Here is a 17,059-nt window from a genome sequence, read left to right on the forward strand (position 1 = left end):
GCCGATGGAGACTCTCTGAAACTGTTTTGAAAAGCCAATGTAAAGATCTCCCTGCTTAAGTTGTGTTGCTTGGGTATTTTGGTCACAATGACACAAAAGAAATGTATCTCGCTTTATATGGGACCCTTGGGAGGTTGCTGTAAGGGCACAGATGACGGGTTTCCTCTGCGCAGAATAACAGCATTGTTGCTGGGATTCCATCATTGAATTCTTGGGTGCGAATATGTAAGGGTTTCATCTTCTTGATCCTCGTAACCACTCTAGATGGCATCATCAATTAACATCACCGTTAGATAGATAACAAGACAGAGGCACGTGGGATTTAGGTGCCTAGATCCAAACCAAGTGATCAGAGATAAGTAGCAAAAGGTGAAGCCAGAATGATACAGCCCACACCAGTGGCTTTCCCACGTCAGTGCCTTTCCCATGTCAGTGGCTTTCCCACATCAATGGCTTTCCCACGTCAGTGGCTTTCCCACGTCTGTTACTTTCCCACATCAGTGGCTTTCTCATGTCAGTGGTTTTCCCATGTCAGTGACTTTCCCATATCAGTGACTTTCCCACGTCAGTGGCTTTACTATTAAGCTTTCCCATCACTGCTTGGGAGATGGCAGGACCCTGTTCCTTTATACTGATAACTACATTCCCATTTTGCTTTAGGTATATGTTCCTCTCAAACTACTAAATCAGATGGTTTTCTCCTCTCATCTAAAACCTATTTCTAGGCATAAGATGTCTTTTAATATATTGGGAAAGACGTTTTATGGTCCCAGCTATGGTAAAAAAAAAAAACTCTTCTTGCTTAAGTATATCCTTTAGATATAATTCTAGCATGTCTCTTAAGTGTGCCTATTTATAGCTGAGAAAACACATCATGTGTGTGAAAAGCTCTCTTACATTCTGCCTTTCTCAAGATAAATGTCCTCAGCATTTCCCTCTCCTAGCCTCAGAAATCTTCCTTTCCTCATAATTTCATTGCGTTTTCATTCCTCTGTCCAATTTCCATTTCTTACTTTGAATCTGCTCAGTCAAAACTATGCATTCAAAAAATAAAAATAAAAAAATAAAAAACAAAAAACCCCATGCATTCATTTATTTAACACATCTTGTTGCTGCTGTGTCCCAGGCACCATCTTAGACACTAAGATTATCAACCAAAATGATTCCTCCCAGAAATGTATAAGCTAGTCATTGAGATAGATAAATAATGATTAATATATAAAGTCTGGTAGTTTAATGTGCTACATAAATATAAAAATAAGTGTTTCATCTACTTAAGATTGAGGGGGGGTTGCCAATTGTAGGGGTTCTTGGAGAGAGGCTGGATCACACAGGGAGAAGAGGAGGCAGGGAATTCAGACCAGAGGGGACACCATGTATATGCCTACAAGGAAAGCAAGAATCAAAAAGAGAAACAAAAACACAAAAAGTTGTACAGTGATTTCTAGTAGCAACAGTTCCTAAGAAATACATCTTTCTGATGTCAGTCCTGTTGTGAACATTATGCAGAGTGCAGTCACATAGACTACGTTGGCTATGGTGTCACTGAGCAATATAGTCTGATGGGATCGTGGGGTGTATGTTATCTGTCACTGACTAAAACGTTCAGTGTATGTCTGTTGTTGGAAATGGCCTCATTGAAAAGTTCACATCAGGATGACTAAGAGAGCTGGAATGATTGATGGCGTATTTTAGGTTTAAATTTGACTCCCAATATCTTGAAGAATTAGACGAATTTTCAAGTACAGGGAAGACTGGCTGAAAGAGCATTTTATAGTATTCTTAGGAAAGAAAGTACCAGAAGACACCAGAATGTTTCATAGATGAGATTTTCACTTTTTATTTCAACAGCTGTACCAATGCAAGTGTATCAGAAGAAAAATTTCAGTTAGGATAAACTCTCTGAATAGAAATAATTACTCCTCAGAATTGATCACCTTTTTATCAGGACCAGTAGATTTAATGAAGAGGAGGCTGATGGGAAAAAGGAAGTCAGTCACCTTGGAGCATAGGTGTGCATAGCCAAGGAATTATTTTGGCTATAAGGTTAGGTTTGCAGAATAACATTTTTATTAAGAGAATTGGATCTACTTTAGTTCATGCTCCAAAAGAGTGTGATTCTTGAGTTGCATAGGAATGCCCTGCTGGGTTACCTCATAACTGTGTTGGTGGCAATTTGATTCTTTGCTTCCAAATGTGAATCTGTCCACAGAACTGGGTATTCTCTTGGGACATACCAAGAGCAGAGGGTAGTCTCTTAGGAGAGGTAAGCCTGTAGTCAGGATCTGAGTATGAGAACTTAGCTCGGAGCTGGATCCAGAAAGAGTAGAAAAAAAAAATCAAGATATGCTCCCCTCCAAAACCATATAGACCTGGTTATGAGGACTGTGGTGTTTGAATGAGAAGTGCCACCCCCCCCCCATAGGCTCAGGTGTTGGAGCGCTTGATCCTCATTCGGTGGTACTGTTTGGGTAGGTGGTATACAATCTACCAGAAAGAACATCACTGGTGCTGGGCGTTGAGAGTTCACAACCTCACCTACTTCCAGTTCTCGCTCTCTCTCTACTTCATGATTGAAGTTGAAGATGTGATCACTCAGCTTCCTACTGTAGCTGTTTGCTGCCATGCCTCCCATCATTATGGACTCCTCCTCTGCTATAGCACCAAAGCGCTCTCCCTTCTGTAAGTTGTGTTGGTCATAGTGTTTCACCATGGCAACAAAAAAATAACCAGTAAGTGGACCAACAACATTTTGAGTTAAAGTTGATGGGGGACACTCTTAGAAACAATCTTTGAACTCAGAGTTTTAGATCCTGTCTTAGGTCTGCAGGACTGTCTTCCAGCCCTTACCCCAATGGATGCCTTATGTTGTCACACCTGGCTACTCCTATCTCAGGAGCTGAACTTATTATAAAGGTCTTCAATACTTGCTTCCAATTAGGGCAGAGGAAACTGGGTTTATTAGTAGAAAGTCAGTGTATGTATCCTTCAGGGCCAGCAGGGTGAATTAAACCCAATTAACCCTGACGTAGAGGTTCTTAAAAGACCATTGAAGAAGTGATTACTTGCAGAGGATTGGGGAAGGTTAAACACATCTCCCTGGAACATTGAGGCACTTAGGCACCGGCAGAGCAGGAAGCTAGTCCCTTCCCTCTTTCTAAGGGCAAAAGGGACTTCTGTCACCAGGCTCTGATGTGAACTGTGTTTGAGATGAGTCATCTGTGCAACGTGTGCTCACATGTAGCATCCAGCCCCATGGCATGTGCCTTCATACATTCAACCCAAAGTGAGACCAGCCCCAGTCATTAGGGCTGCTGAAGTGATTGATAGAAGGAGCTTCCAAAAACCAGGCAGGGTAGGAGAGGATGAATGATTGATTAATTCGGAGAGGAAACAAAATTATTAGTGTCTTTAAAATTAGTGAAAATGGACTCTTTTGATTATTGGAATAAACTACTTGGATTTTTGTGCAAATGTTTCTTTTTAACACTTCAAAAATTATGTATTATGTGCCCCAAAATGTCATCGGACCTAGATGATAAGGTTGTAGCAGCTTTACAATCAGAACACCTTGTTACACATAGATTCTTAATAAATTGTTACCAAGTATGTTAATGGGCTGCAAAGACCAATAGTTTTAAGTGATGTGGTAGCAAATAAAGGAATTATCTCCACACAGTGTGTATTATAAACATGTGTCAACAAAGCTTGCAGACCTTCTATAATATTTATTGTTAATATAAACTAATTGGACATGTGTGGTGCTGTGTGACATCACAATGTGTTTATACAACTATAATGAACATCCAGGCTAATTATCATATCCATCATTTCAAATATTCACTATTTTCTTGTGTTGGGAACGTTTGAAACCCTTTTTATTACCTATTCAGAATGTTCAGTTAACTCTTGCCAGCTGTGGTGGTTTGGGTAAGAAATCCCTCCCTTCCCCACAGTTTCTGGTGTTTGAGCAGTTGGTCCCCAGCTGGCGATGCTGTTTGAGGAGGTTTAGAAGGCAGGGCCTTGTTGGTGGAAGTACATCACTGGGGTCAGGTATATTAGCTTGGTTTTTATTGCTGTGATAAAGACCATGACCAGAAGAAAATGAGCTATTTCATCTTATAGCTTATAGTCCATCCTTGAAGAAGTCAGGACAGGAACTCAAGGAGGACAGAATCCTGGAGCAAGAGCAGAAGCAGAGAAAGTTGAGGAATGCCACTTACTGGCTTGCTCTCCAGGACTTGTTCAGCCTGTCCTGTTATAGCACCCAGGACCACTTGCCCAGAGGGAACATCTTCTCAGCCCACAACAACGATCAATCAAGAAAATGCCCCATAAACTTTCATTTCCATATATATGTGGCAACATGCAGGCTATAGCCTCGGTGCCTGGCTTGTTTCATTTAACATAGTGCCTTCCACTCCCATTCACGTTGTTTGAAATGACAGCATTTCATTCTTTCTATGACTGACAATACTCAACTTTGTGTAAGTACCACCATTTCTTGTCCATACATCCATCAGTGGACAGTTGGTTAACTATAAACCTTGATTATTATGAAAATCAAACAATTAAATAATGCTATGCTAGTTCAGTATTTTGGCATACTAATTTTAATTCCTTAGGAGATCTAGTCATGAGATGACTGGATCATATGGTAGTTCTTTTCTTACAGTGAGAGAGCTCTGTACTGTTTCCCATAAGCCAGTCCTTGCTTCTAGTCCCTTCAACAGTGTGTGAGACATTCCCTTTCTCTGCATCCTTGCTAGCATTCACTTTCTGTCCCTTGATAACAGCCGTTCGAAAACGGCTATCTCCTTGTGGCTTTGAGCTGCATTTTTTTGATGCTTAATGACATTTGACATTTTCCTGATGCTCTAGTTGGCTACTTTTATAGTCTCTTTTGGGAAATGCCTATTAAGGTCAGTCACCCATGTTTTCAGCAGCCTTTTGTCCTGACTTTTTATATAGTTACACTGTGCAGCTTCTCTTCAGGAGCTGCAGCTCAATGCCAGCTTACAATTGCCCAGAACTTCTTTCAGTGTTTCATATAGAAGCGTTTTATGTTTTAGATATCTTTCCATAGTATAAAAAGTTAAAATCACTTCAGAATAAAATGGCATATAATAAATTGTCAACTAATCTGTGCCTGTCACATCCAGTCTAAAAGCTACAAGTAAGATGGCAGTCACAGTATTTCTTTAGAATTTAACTATCCCAGGTGCGTGGAATTGCAGAAAACTAAAATACCTTTATAAATGATCGTGTCCTGTATATTCAGTGAGTGTTTGTATTGTTTTACTGCTCTTGTGATCCTATAGTCTTTGAAGCTTCCTATGATCTAGTACAGATTTGTCTGCTTTCAATATTATCTATTGTATGTGTCTCACAACATGTAGCAAAATGTCTGGGACCTAGTCAAAGCTCAAACAGTTTGACAACTTGGATTCAACCTGCTAATTGTCCATCATAGAATTTCTTATTCCTTAGAATCTTATGAATGGGAAGAGGAATGATTTGAAAGTCTTAATTATGAATCATAATGCATAAGCGTACTTCTTTCATCTTAAACAGATCTCAGAATACTAGCTATCTTCCATGACTGTACATGACTTCCAATTCTGTGACAAAGCTGACTTTGACAATTAAAGTTAATATCTGAATAAAACCTGGAGAATTTTGCTTGATTTTCAGATTTTTGTGCGGTATGATTGCCATTTATTTGAATAAGCCATTTTCTTTTCTTTTTTTGGGGGGGTTAGGAATTTTATTTATTTATTTCTGTTTCTTCTCCACCGCCGCCTCCCCTTTCTCTCCCCCTCCCCCAATCAAGTCCCCCTCTCTCATCAGCCCAAAGGGCAATCAGGGTTCCCTGCCCTGTGGGAAGTCCAAGGACCACCCACTTTCATCCAGGTCTAGTAAGGTGAGCATCCAAACTGCCTAGGCTCCCACAAAACCAATAGGTGCAGTAGGATCAGAAACCCATTGTCATTGTTCTTGAGGTCTCAGTAGTCCTCATTGTCTGCTATGTTCAGTGAGACTGGTTTTAACCCAGGCTTTTTCAGACCCAGGCCAGCTGGCCTTGGTGAGTTCCTGATAGAGCATCCCCATTGTCTCAGTGTGTGTGTGGGTGTACCCCTCATGGTCCTGAGTTCCTTGTGAATAAGCCATTTTCTTATGCTCTACAATGTATAAACTAACATTGTAATGGACTGCTTGTGTGGAATTAGAGTGTTGGGCCAAATCAGTGATTCTTATTCTTTTGTAGGATAAATCAACCAGGTTTGGCAATTTATCAATGATATTGGGATCTTGTGGAAATGAAAGAGAAAGTTGCTAATACTTTAGCACAGTAGACATAAATGTGAATATGCCAGAGAAAATGCAACATGTCCTATGCTTTCTTTGAGCATGCGAAAGGTCCTAGACTCTCTTTAGAGCAACACACAATCTGCAGTCCTTAAACTAGAACAGGCTCCTCAATGTTCCGAAACCTACTTTGATCTGCCTATGGGACCCGAGGGACCTACTTTACAGGGCATGGAGTCCTGAGTAAAACTACTCCACACTTCTTCTTCGTGAGAACTCTGATTCCATCTCTAATTGAATCAATCCAAAATCCCAATCAGTGACACCACAAGTCATTGGCTCAGGGAATTCTGAACAGTCTTCTCTCTCTGGGTCACAGATCAGCATTTACATCCCTTTACAACTGAGGATCTTTACAGTTTCCTGTTTAGGTGTGTAGCCTCCCACCTATAGCCACCCATGGAAAACCAAGACACTCTACTAGCTGCTATGGTACCTTCACTTCATCGGGTAGCCACTAAAAACTAGCTGATCCTGAGGACAGTGACCCCCTAAGTACTGGAGCGATAGGGCTGACTGCCAGGAGCCCCATCAGGTGCTCGGGTGCCCCACAATTCCTGTTTCCTCCTGGGATCTCCAGATCCAAGAGCTCAGGCAGTCATTTGGGGGTTTTCTGTACGGGCTGAGTCTGGTGAGTCACTGCAGTAATGGCTACAATACAAATGCAAATGTCTATTTTTCTATTTTGTATAAAATCCTTGGGCTTATTTTTCCATTTCAATAGAACAAGTAAGAAATACTGACAGTTTGGAAAGTATTTAGAAAATGGAAATCAGGGTGACAAAGGAAAGAGTAACTTTAAATTCATAAAAGAGAAAAACAGAAAGGAGAATATACATGAATGAAATCCAGTAAATAACGTGGAATGGAGATGGTTATCATCTTAAAAGGACTGAGCCCGGTTTTTCATTACCAAGGCAACAGCCACATCACGGAATTGCAAAACGACAGGAATAAACAGCAATCATAAGAACGCCCAAGCTCTATAAACAAAGACAATTTGTGTACAGATGTGAATTTAATAAACAAGATGAAAAGCTGTTTTGTTCGAACTAAAACTTTTTCTGTAGGAAAAAAAAGGACCTTTTTATTTGGTTTTGTTTTAAAGAAAATTTAATATCATCTTCTACCTTCAGAAAATATCAGAGAGCATACACATGCCATTCAAATTATGAATTACAGCCTTCTGGATTCACAGCTAGGTAACTAGAAAAAAAAAAGACCCCTTTGGCCCTTTTCTCAAAGCTGTGAGCATTTTAGAGATATGGATATTTAATATTTATTTAAAAGTCTCAATGTGAGGGGCCTTTTAAAGATATTCCTTATAAGAGGTTTGAATTTTAACTGAAACAAGTGGAGAAACTGAGTTGCCTTTGCTTCATTTCCCTTCTTTTTTTATGGGAGCAGGAGGCATCATGTGAAAGGAGTTGGTGCTTAGCATTCCAAATTTTTTTTTCTTAAGTTTGGAGACAATTTATTACACATGATAGATAGGAAATACAAGATAGAAAATCATCTATGACAACACATGACAATCAAATGTTTGTTAGCATGCCCAGCACTGTCAAACAAACAATAGCAAGGCTTAATAACAGCAGATTTAGCCTGACATGATTTTCCCCCTATGATATTATCTCCTAGATCCATTCTTGTTCTCTTCATAATCTGTAAGAAATGAGCACAGAAATAAACACACTGACAGCCTCAGCGCAGGCAAGTGGACGGAAACAGAAAACACCACCCTGAGTGAGGTAGGCCAGACCCAAAAAGAGGAACATGGGATGTACTCACTCATATTTGGTTTCGAGCCATAAATAAAGGACATCGAGCCTATAATTCGGGTTCTTAGAGAAGCTAAATAAGGAGAACCCAAAGAAAAACCTATAGGCATCCTCCTGAATATTAACCTTCATCAGGCGATGAAAGGAGACAGAGACAGAGACCCACATTAGCATTCCAAATTAACATTGCATGAGAAAGACTGACTGGATCAATTCATAAGGAATATAGGACAAATCTAATGTGTGATTGAGATAATGGGTATCTCTCGCTCTCTTCCCGCCCCCTTCCCCCCCCTGAAAGATAAACAGGATTCAAGTATGTGTATTTCTGTAAAGTTTGCACTGGGCTAGGTAGAAATGTTGATTTTTTTTTCCCTACCTATTTTCTAACACCCTCAGCTTCTGCCACTCCCCCTTCATTTCAACCTTGATCCTCAACTCCAGCGTATACATTCCAGGAAGAGGTGATAGCAAGTACATTTATTAACCTGAAAGCCTTTGGGTGCCCCTTGGGCAGTTTTGAGAATGATTCTGTAATTTCATATTATGAAACCACTGTCAGGGAGCGCCCAGTGTCTTTAGTCCTTTTCAATGGCAGCCTCCCTGACGTCTGGAGAGGTTTTAGGTAGCCCCTGACTTGTGCCCCCCACAGTGTCTAGCATCTGATTTCATGGAAGGCAACTTGCCCATGGTCTCAAATGATACAAAGCACAATGCCCTAGTTATACCCACAGTCAGGAAATGAGGATTAAGCAAGCACGTGGGAAGTTGTTTCTTCAGTCAAACTGGGGAAATCTGGCTGAGGTAGCAGAAAGATGTCAGAAAAGAAATCCTGTATCCCCACGCCTGCCCTCCCTGCCTTTTTAATCTATGTCAACCAATACTCTCATTTTTCTCCTGGACTTCCAGACACTCTCTGTTATGGCAGACAGAGTGACAAAAGAACCACCTCTATAAAACCCTTCTTGATCCCATCTTGCCTCACAAAATGTTTGGTGCAGAGGTTTCTCTCTCCTGACATGGACCAGATCCCTTCTTTTTTGAAATGTTCCGAACCACTAGCTTGTCCCCTTGTAGCCTATAAAGTATTGCCATGTATAGTTTAATACCAATGACAAAGTCTTTCTATTTCCAGCACTTTCCCATTAAAAGCCTGCTGCTACACAGTACTTCTTTGGATAAACTTCCTAACAGCTTTGGACACCCTACTGAAACAAAGGCGGAAGACCCCTTTGGTGCACGTTTATGAACAAATGACTATTATTAACGTTGTCATAAACTGCTTTGCCTTTGACAGTTTTCAAGTCTGTGTCTGTCATTCCTGTCTTGTCAGGCTGAGTTGCTATGAGCAAATGTCTCATAAAAACAACTGAAGCCATGTTTCTTTTTTTTTTAATTTTTTTTTGAAGTCATGTTTCTTACAAGAAACTTGGCACTAGAGAATCCACAAGGATGACCCCAGCTAAGACCCTAAGCAATAGAGGAGAGGATGCCCGAACTGGCCTTGCCCTGTAGTCAGACTGATGAATACTTAAATATCACCATAGAACCTTCATCCAGCAACTGATGGAAAAAGAGGCAGAAACCTGCATCAGAGCCATGGACTGAGCTCCCAAAGTCCAGTTGAGTGGGAGAAGTGAGAATGTGAACAAAGAGTTCAAGACCATGATGGGTTCATCCACTGAAGCAGTTTACCTGAGCTAATGGGAGTTTATCAACTCCAGCTGGATAGGGAAGAAAACAGCGTAGGTCCAAACTAGACCCTCTGAATGTGGTTGACAGCTGTATGGCTGGACCAGACTGCAAGGCCGCTGGCAGTGGCACCAGGATTTATCCCCATTGTTTGTATTGGGTTTTTGGAACCCATTTCCTTTGGATGGATACCTTGCTCAGCTTAGATATAGTAGGGAAGGCCTTGGACCTTTCCCAAAACAATGTGCCTTACCCTCTCCAAGGAGTGGAGGGGGGTTGGATGGGGAGGAGGGGAGGGAGTGGGGTTGGATGGGGAGGAGGAGAAGGAGTGGGATGGGGTTGGTATGTAAAATGAAAACGAGATTGTTTGTTTTTTTAAATAAATAAATTTTAACAAACAGTTGAAGCTATGAGCCCATGGCTTCAAAGAGCTCAGTCCATTGTGCACCAAGCACGGAACCAATCCATGGCATGGTAGAATATTATGGAGGCAGGAATATGTACAGGAAGAATCTATTCTCAGAATGGACAAGAAACAGGAAGTGAGGAAGGGACTGGGTACCAGATGTAACTCTCAATGACACACGTACTACTTCCTCCAGGTAAGCCTGCTCCAATCAATAGCACCATCAACTCTGAAGCGAGCCTTCAACATTGGGGTTTGTAATGTCCATCTCTGACACAAATGAGAAACTTTTTCCATTTTAGTTTTGCGCATATTTCCCCCGGAATGCCCCTCCTACCCTGCTATGCATACTTTTGATGTCTAGAGGAAGGCTCTTGTCTTTTCTTTGGCACATGACTTGTGGATATCAGTCATGTTTGGGGTTATGATGCTGCAGAAGCTGTATGAATCAGGGCCCACATCCACTGGCCTTGTCAGGCTCTGATTGAGGAACCAGGGGCTCAGAAGTTTGGTTCTTTCTGCCCTTTGCTGTTATTTTCATGATAGAAGGGGCCCCTTTCCCTCTGTGTTTTCTCCAGGCCTGGTTTTCTGATCTTCCTGGCCCCGTGAGCTGTTGCGTGCTGTGATTGAATCTCTTCTGCCTACTTCAGCTTGAACTGAGTTGTTTCACTTGCCAAAAATCTCTGCACAGATACAGAGCCTCTAAATGAAATAACATGAAAAGAACTTAATGCCTACTTCTCTCAGCTCACCGCATAAGCTGTTTCCTGAAAGTGCTAACGTCATTCCTTAGGGGATAGATAAGCACTTATTTATGTGATGGGACCCCAGGAGGAAGAGGGCAGAATATAGTCTACAAAAGAAAAGGGAGCAGAAGGGACCTCCACGGGTTCCAGAGACCCCTCTTAAGGCCTGTCCTGCTTCCAAGAAAGGCAGTGGGAGGGAGCAGAAAGGGAGTGGACACGCCTTCAGAATTGCATTAGGTGACCTTCCCATGTGTGATTTGTCCACTGGAAATAAATCTATCTGAGTGCTGTATTGATCTCTTTCCAGGTTGGCCCAAATCCTAGGGAAAGAATTCACCACCAGGATGGCTCTGGATCATTGTCTTCTCAACCACAGCCACCTTTAGAGGATTATTTGGAGTTCTGAAAATTCTCAGGTACAAAGCATGGCTCTGAGTCACCATGGCAGTGAGACACTCCTCTTTGGCTCTGACAATTAGAACTGTAGCTAATTAATGCCATTCCTTCCGGCTGAGAACCAGACACCTGAGGCTGAATTTACCTTCGTATTAACATACATTTCCCTGGTGACATTGCTGTAAAGACAGCCAATGATTTTGAACTAAATCTTGTGTGTGGCTGCTTTGTTCTCTGTGAGGTTTGGAATGCAGAGAGAAAGGAGCACAGAGATGGATGGCCCTGTTTGAGTATTCCACATCTGCAATCAGTTTAATTGCCCCTCTCCTTTTAATATGTTTATGACGGAGGTTTGGTTGATAGCCTCTCAGGGTCTTTTTTGTAGAGGATCTTGAGTTGAATTATCAGCTAAGCAGGGGGTTAGTCTACTGACTGTATTTTATGGGAGAAACAAAAGTAACAAGAAGAAAGAAAAACAGTGAAATGAGAACAGAAAGTTGTCTTGACTCTGGTAACTCAGAAGAGACGCCAGCTGACTGTGAATCTAGGGGGGACACCTAGGTTCTATACCTCAAAGCAGAACATGCTTCAATATCTGAACAAGAGCATTCATCCTGCTCTTAGGAAGCCGTACTACTGGGGCCACCACTTATTAGATTTGTTTTTTAAATCTTAATTAGCTGATAAAACCTATGCTTGTCAGATAACAAAGTCAGAAAAAAAATCTAAGAAGAGGAAGAAGACGTCAATGACAGACAGACAGATAGACACCAGATGTCGCTGCTTATATAAAGAGGAATGTTTTAATTGAACTGTGTCTCTGAAAACTGTCAAGTATAACTTACTGCTTTTTATGCAAAATATGATTATTTACTAATCAGAAAATGTAAATTATTATGAGTGTCTGTTCTTATGAATGACTTTTGGGTCTTTTCATTTAAAAACATACTTTTTGGTGTCTTCTGATTCACTTGTTGAATCTTTCTTTATTTAGATTTTTTTTATTTTGTGTATATTCAAATTTTCCTGCATCTGTGTAGCTCCCAGAGAGCCCAGAGAAGGGCATTAAGTCCCCTGGAACTAGAGTATCTGATAATCGTGAGCTACTATGTGGGTGGTAGGACCTGAATGTGGGACCTCTGAAAGAGCAACAAGTGCTCTTAATTGCTGAGCCATCCCTCCAGCCCCTGTGCTTTTAAAACTCCAGTTCATCATCTTGCCTCTTCCCCTGCTTCCACTATGCTAGTTCCTTACTCTCTAGCCCTCTAAAGAGCTACCGTCTGCCATCTAGACTTGTGAAGACATCCGTTACAGCCCGTCTTATTTCTAGAACCCAATATTGCTCATGGGAATTGTTTTCCCCTTGTCCATGTCTTTCTATGCACACTTGTGTTAAAGTGCAGGGCTCATCTCCTCCTGTTGGGATGGTTATAACATCTTACCTGAGCCTTCCTTTTCTAGTAGCTTCTTTTTGGGCTCTGTTTCTTTTTATTTAATTTTTTTTATTATGTATACAGTCTTCTGCCTGCATGTATGCAAGCATGCCAGAAGACAGCCCCAGATCTCCTTATAGATGGTTGTGAACTACCATGTGGTTGTTGGGAACTAAACTCGGGACCTCTGGAAGAGCAGCCAGTATTCTTAACCTCTGAGCCATCTCTCCAGTCATTGGACTGAATCATTACAAAGCAAAGATATGATCATATAGTTTCCTGCCCTTAGCTGTTCCCTGCTTCTTATCCATCTCAAACAAATACAGGCTTCATAGTCCAGTGCCCAGATTTATACATCCTGCCCTTATCTTGATTCTCAGTCTCATCCCTGACTTTTTCCTGAGACCTACCCATGTTTCATCAAACTAAATCTCTTATTATTGCATGACTTCCTTGTTTCATACTGCAGCAACTGTTCATGAAGCAAATTTACAGAAGGGAGTAGAATAGATCGTATATAAATTAGAACGACGCCCCACAAGATTCTGTCAGTCCAGAAAAGCCACCTATTATCTCCAGTAACCAGACCAGATGCCAGTTCCCTACCTAGTGAGTCAGATTGGAAGCCACTCTGCCATCTCACCAACAACCTTGAAACCTGGCGGCAACTCCTGCAATAAGTAGCCTCAAGCTGCCAGGACTTTATGCGTAACTGACAGCTTCCCTAAATACACCCCGGCTGCCAGGACTTTATTCATCACTGACAACTTCCCTAAATACACCCCCCACAACACACACAACTAATCTATAGGATGCCCCATTTCTGGTTGGTCCACCTACAGTCATACGATAACAGCAACCTCACCGGGGCACACCTGAGCCTTTCTATTTTCTACTCTAAATATTTCCCCTCTGTTATGCCTACCTAGGAGTCTCTGCCAAAGTACAGACAATAGCAGCCAGTTCCCTGCTAATGCAATCTCTGAGCAAACTGGCTTTGCTTGTTCATGTTTGGCTGGTCTGTTTATTTCCGTGGTGGCGATTTAAGTTTAAATGAATGAAAACATTCTTGAGCTGTGCTGGCCACGTTTCAAACACTCATGATAGCCCCACGTAGCTAATGGCACCCGTGATGGATAGCGTAAACGTAAGATGTTTCTATCGTCTCAGTTTTCCACAGATAATTCTGCACATGTTTAGGGTTTTCCCACTTTTGGGTGATTTGAATGAGAAATGTTCCCTGGAAGCTCAGGTAGCCAATACTTTGTTCCTAGTTGGTAAAGCCCTTTGGGGGCAGTTAGGGAACCATTAGAAGGTGGAGCCTTGTCGGGACAAAGCACTTCACTGTGGCAGGGCTTTGAGAGTTTCTAGCCTTGCTTGTCCCACTTTCTGTTCTCTCTCTCTCTCTCTCTCTCTCTCTCTCTCTCTCTCTCTCTCTCTCCTTTTTTCTCTCTCTCTCCCCCTTCTCCCATATGTGTGTATGAGTATGATCAGTCAGCTTCTGATTTCTGTAGCCATGTTTTCCCTGACTCCTGCCCTGCCTTCTCTGCCATGATGGGCCCTATCCCCCATAAAACCAAAACCTGCATTAAGCCTTCCTCCCCCAAGCTGCTCATGGTTCTGGTATTTCACTACCACAGCAGGAAAGTAACCAGTCCACACCTTATACTGCTCTTTCTATTTGAGTGACAGTCTTCCGGCATCTTTACCCGTCAGTCTCCCACCCAGCCTGCAGACAGAGCTCAACTTCCTGCATCCTTCAATAAACCTCAGGGATTCCTATCTTTTTAAAAGTCAGTTCTCACTAATTCAATTATGTATCTTTTATAAGCTCTCCCCCATCCTATTGCCCCGAGGACCACTTGACATCAGATATACACCTACTTGTTAAATATCAAGTTTTGGGGCTAAATAAATAGTAATAGTCACTTAGTAACTTATAACACATACACGTCATTTTAAGAAGTTATGGGATGACAGACAGGGATACCCTTTTCTGGTTTACACTTGGTATATGGATTCTACTGCCTTTTATACAGCGTTGCTCTTCCATGTCTGTTTCTGTCTGTTACCCTCCTGGTACCTTGGAGGATGTTTGCAGAGATGGACGGAATCATTTTAGAGCTCATATTGCTTTTCCTTAAGAGTCATAGGCTTTTGGCAGTCTCACAGGCAGAGGTGGTTGGGAGACAGCTGAAAGTCTCTCAAGATACATTTTGGAAAGGCTGGCCTCTTATTTATGTCTTTAATACCTAGGAGATATGAATACCTCTGTGTTTGTTCATATCCCCCCCCCATTTGCCTGAAATATGAACCCACGTGTTTCCTACTAATACCTTCCCTGGACCTGATGAATCTCCCTCAGAAATCCAGTTAAACATCAGCTCTATCATGTATTCCTCTCTCTCACTTGACAGAATGACTCTCTCTCCTGGCTATTTATCAGTTGCTGAGAGGAATTTAAAATGAGCGCCACTGGAAGAACAGGTGTTGACGGTAGAAGGAAAATAACCCACTACTTATCTTTGGAAGTCATGGTTGGGGGTAATTTAGAATAAAAGTCCACAAAAGTTAACAAAGAAATAGCTACTCTTTCTTCTCCCATCTTCATCTGCATCCAAAGGTCAAGGACTTATGGAGCTAGAAAACCTGATTCACGCTGTGCACAGCAGCACACATTTGTCTGGCAGAAAGTCAGTACCATCCAGTGAGTGCTTCAGGTGGGGAACTTGGCAGGGAACAAATACTGGGTATCATGAAACAGGGTGACACTGTGAGAGAGTTGGGGCGGTGATGCTAGGTCAGCATCTGGGGCTGAGACTTACAGGAGAGGATCCAGGGAGAGGACGACACAGGGAAAATGGACCACGCACACAGAGGTCCTGTGGAAGAACTGGACAGAAGGACCTCTTCAGCAAAAAACCATTGATTTCTTCATTATTATTCATGATGTTTGGGAGAGTTAACATTGACGTGGGTAGGAATGCCTTGCTCCTATGTGTGCCACACATTGGCCTATACCCTCACCATTGATTACTGGGTGGCAAGACCCAGACACCCAGATAGACACCTTGGAAGAACACACGGATGTGTTGTTGACTTTGGAGGATATAGAAAATGGGCAAGGTTATTTTTCTCACAATAATTATTGTAGAGTTATTCATAATTAATTATTTTATTCAAAAGCTTTCACAGTGGATTTTGGGAGAAATGTTGTCTTGGCTAGACTTGAGCATCGGAGGATGATGCTGTGTCTATGTTTGGGTCTAAGTCTCTGGAATTTTAAGTTGGTGGTTGTTAGGAAAGGATTAGAAAGTGTTGTCTTGCTGGAGGACACACATCACAGGGTATGGACTTTGAGGTTTCAAAAGACTTTCAAGTATATTCTCTGTTTCCTGCTTGTGATTTGAGATGAGTGTTCTCAGCTGTTTCTCTCGTCACCTGCTACCTGCTACCTTGGCTCTGCCCTCATTGACCCTTTGCAACCACAAACCCAAAATAAACCCCTTTCTCTTATAAGTTGCTCAGGCTAGAAGAAACTAGGAGGAAGAGACACGTGTAACTTGAAAAACTATGGCCAAAATCCTCTTAGGAAGGCACACCATAGAATTATAAGCTCTCAGGGCTGTGAGCATCCAAGAATTAACTCGTGTCCACTCTTTTATTCTACAGATAGAGACATCAAGATTCAAATAGTTCCCGCACTGCTTTTAAAATACAAAATGTTCTTTTAGAGTCTTGCTGACAGCCAGATTGATTTAGAGGTTTGGATATTGTAGCTCAAGTTCCTATTTGTGCCTCCAAGTTCACCATCCATTTCCACTTAGAGAGAGGGCAGGGTTCTGCACTCATTGTTTCCCTGCTCATTGTTCCTCCTGCTCTTCACAGCCCACTTACGGGGAGGTTGGCTCACGCCTTCCTTTTGTTACCGCTGCTCCTGCTGACAGAGGAGGAAATACACATTTAGCCCCAGAAATCCCTCTCATTTCTCCATTTGCCTGCTGTGCCCCTTCCCTCTCAGCTTCTCCCCACATGGAACGGATTTTGAGGAAGACACTCTCATTTAATTCTGAAAAAATATATAGTATTTTTATTTTTCATAACTGAACATTTTCTTTCGTAATAGGAATAGTTAAATGAAAGTTTTTTTTTGCCCCCCCATCATGACTGTACTTAAAAAATTCATTTTTGCCTTTTTTTTTTTTTTGCCTAATGAACATAGAATTTCCACGATTG

Source organism: Alexandromys fortis, unplaced genomic scaffold (assembly GCF_014885135.2).
Source record: "Alexandromys fortis isolate MF-2015 unplaced genomic scaffold, M_Fortis_MF-2015_v1.1 scaffold_172, whole genome shotgun sequence".
NCBI classification, from domain to species: domain Eukaryota; kingdom Metazoa; phylum Chordata; class Mammalia; order Rodentia; family Cricetidae; genus Alexandromys; species Alexandromys fortis.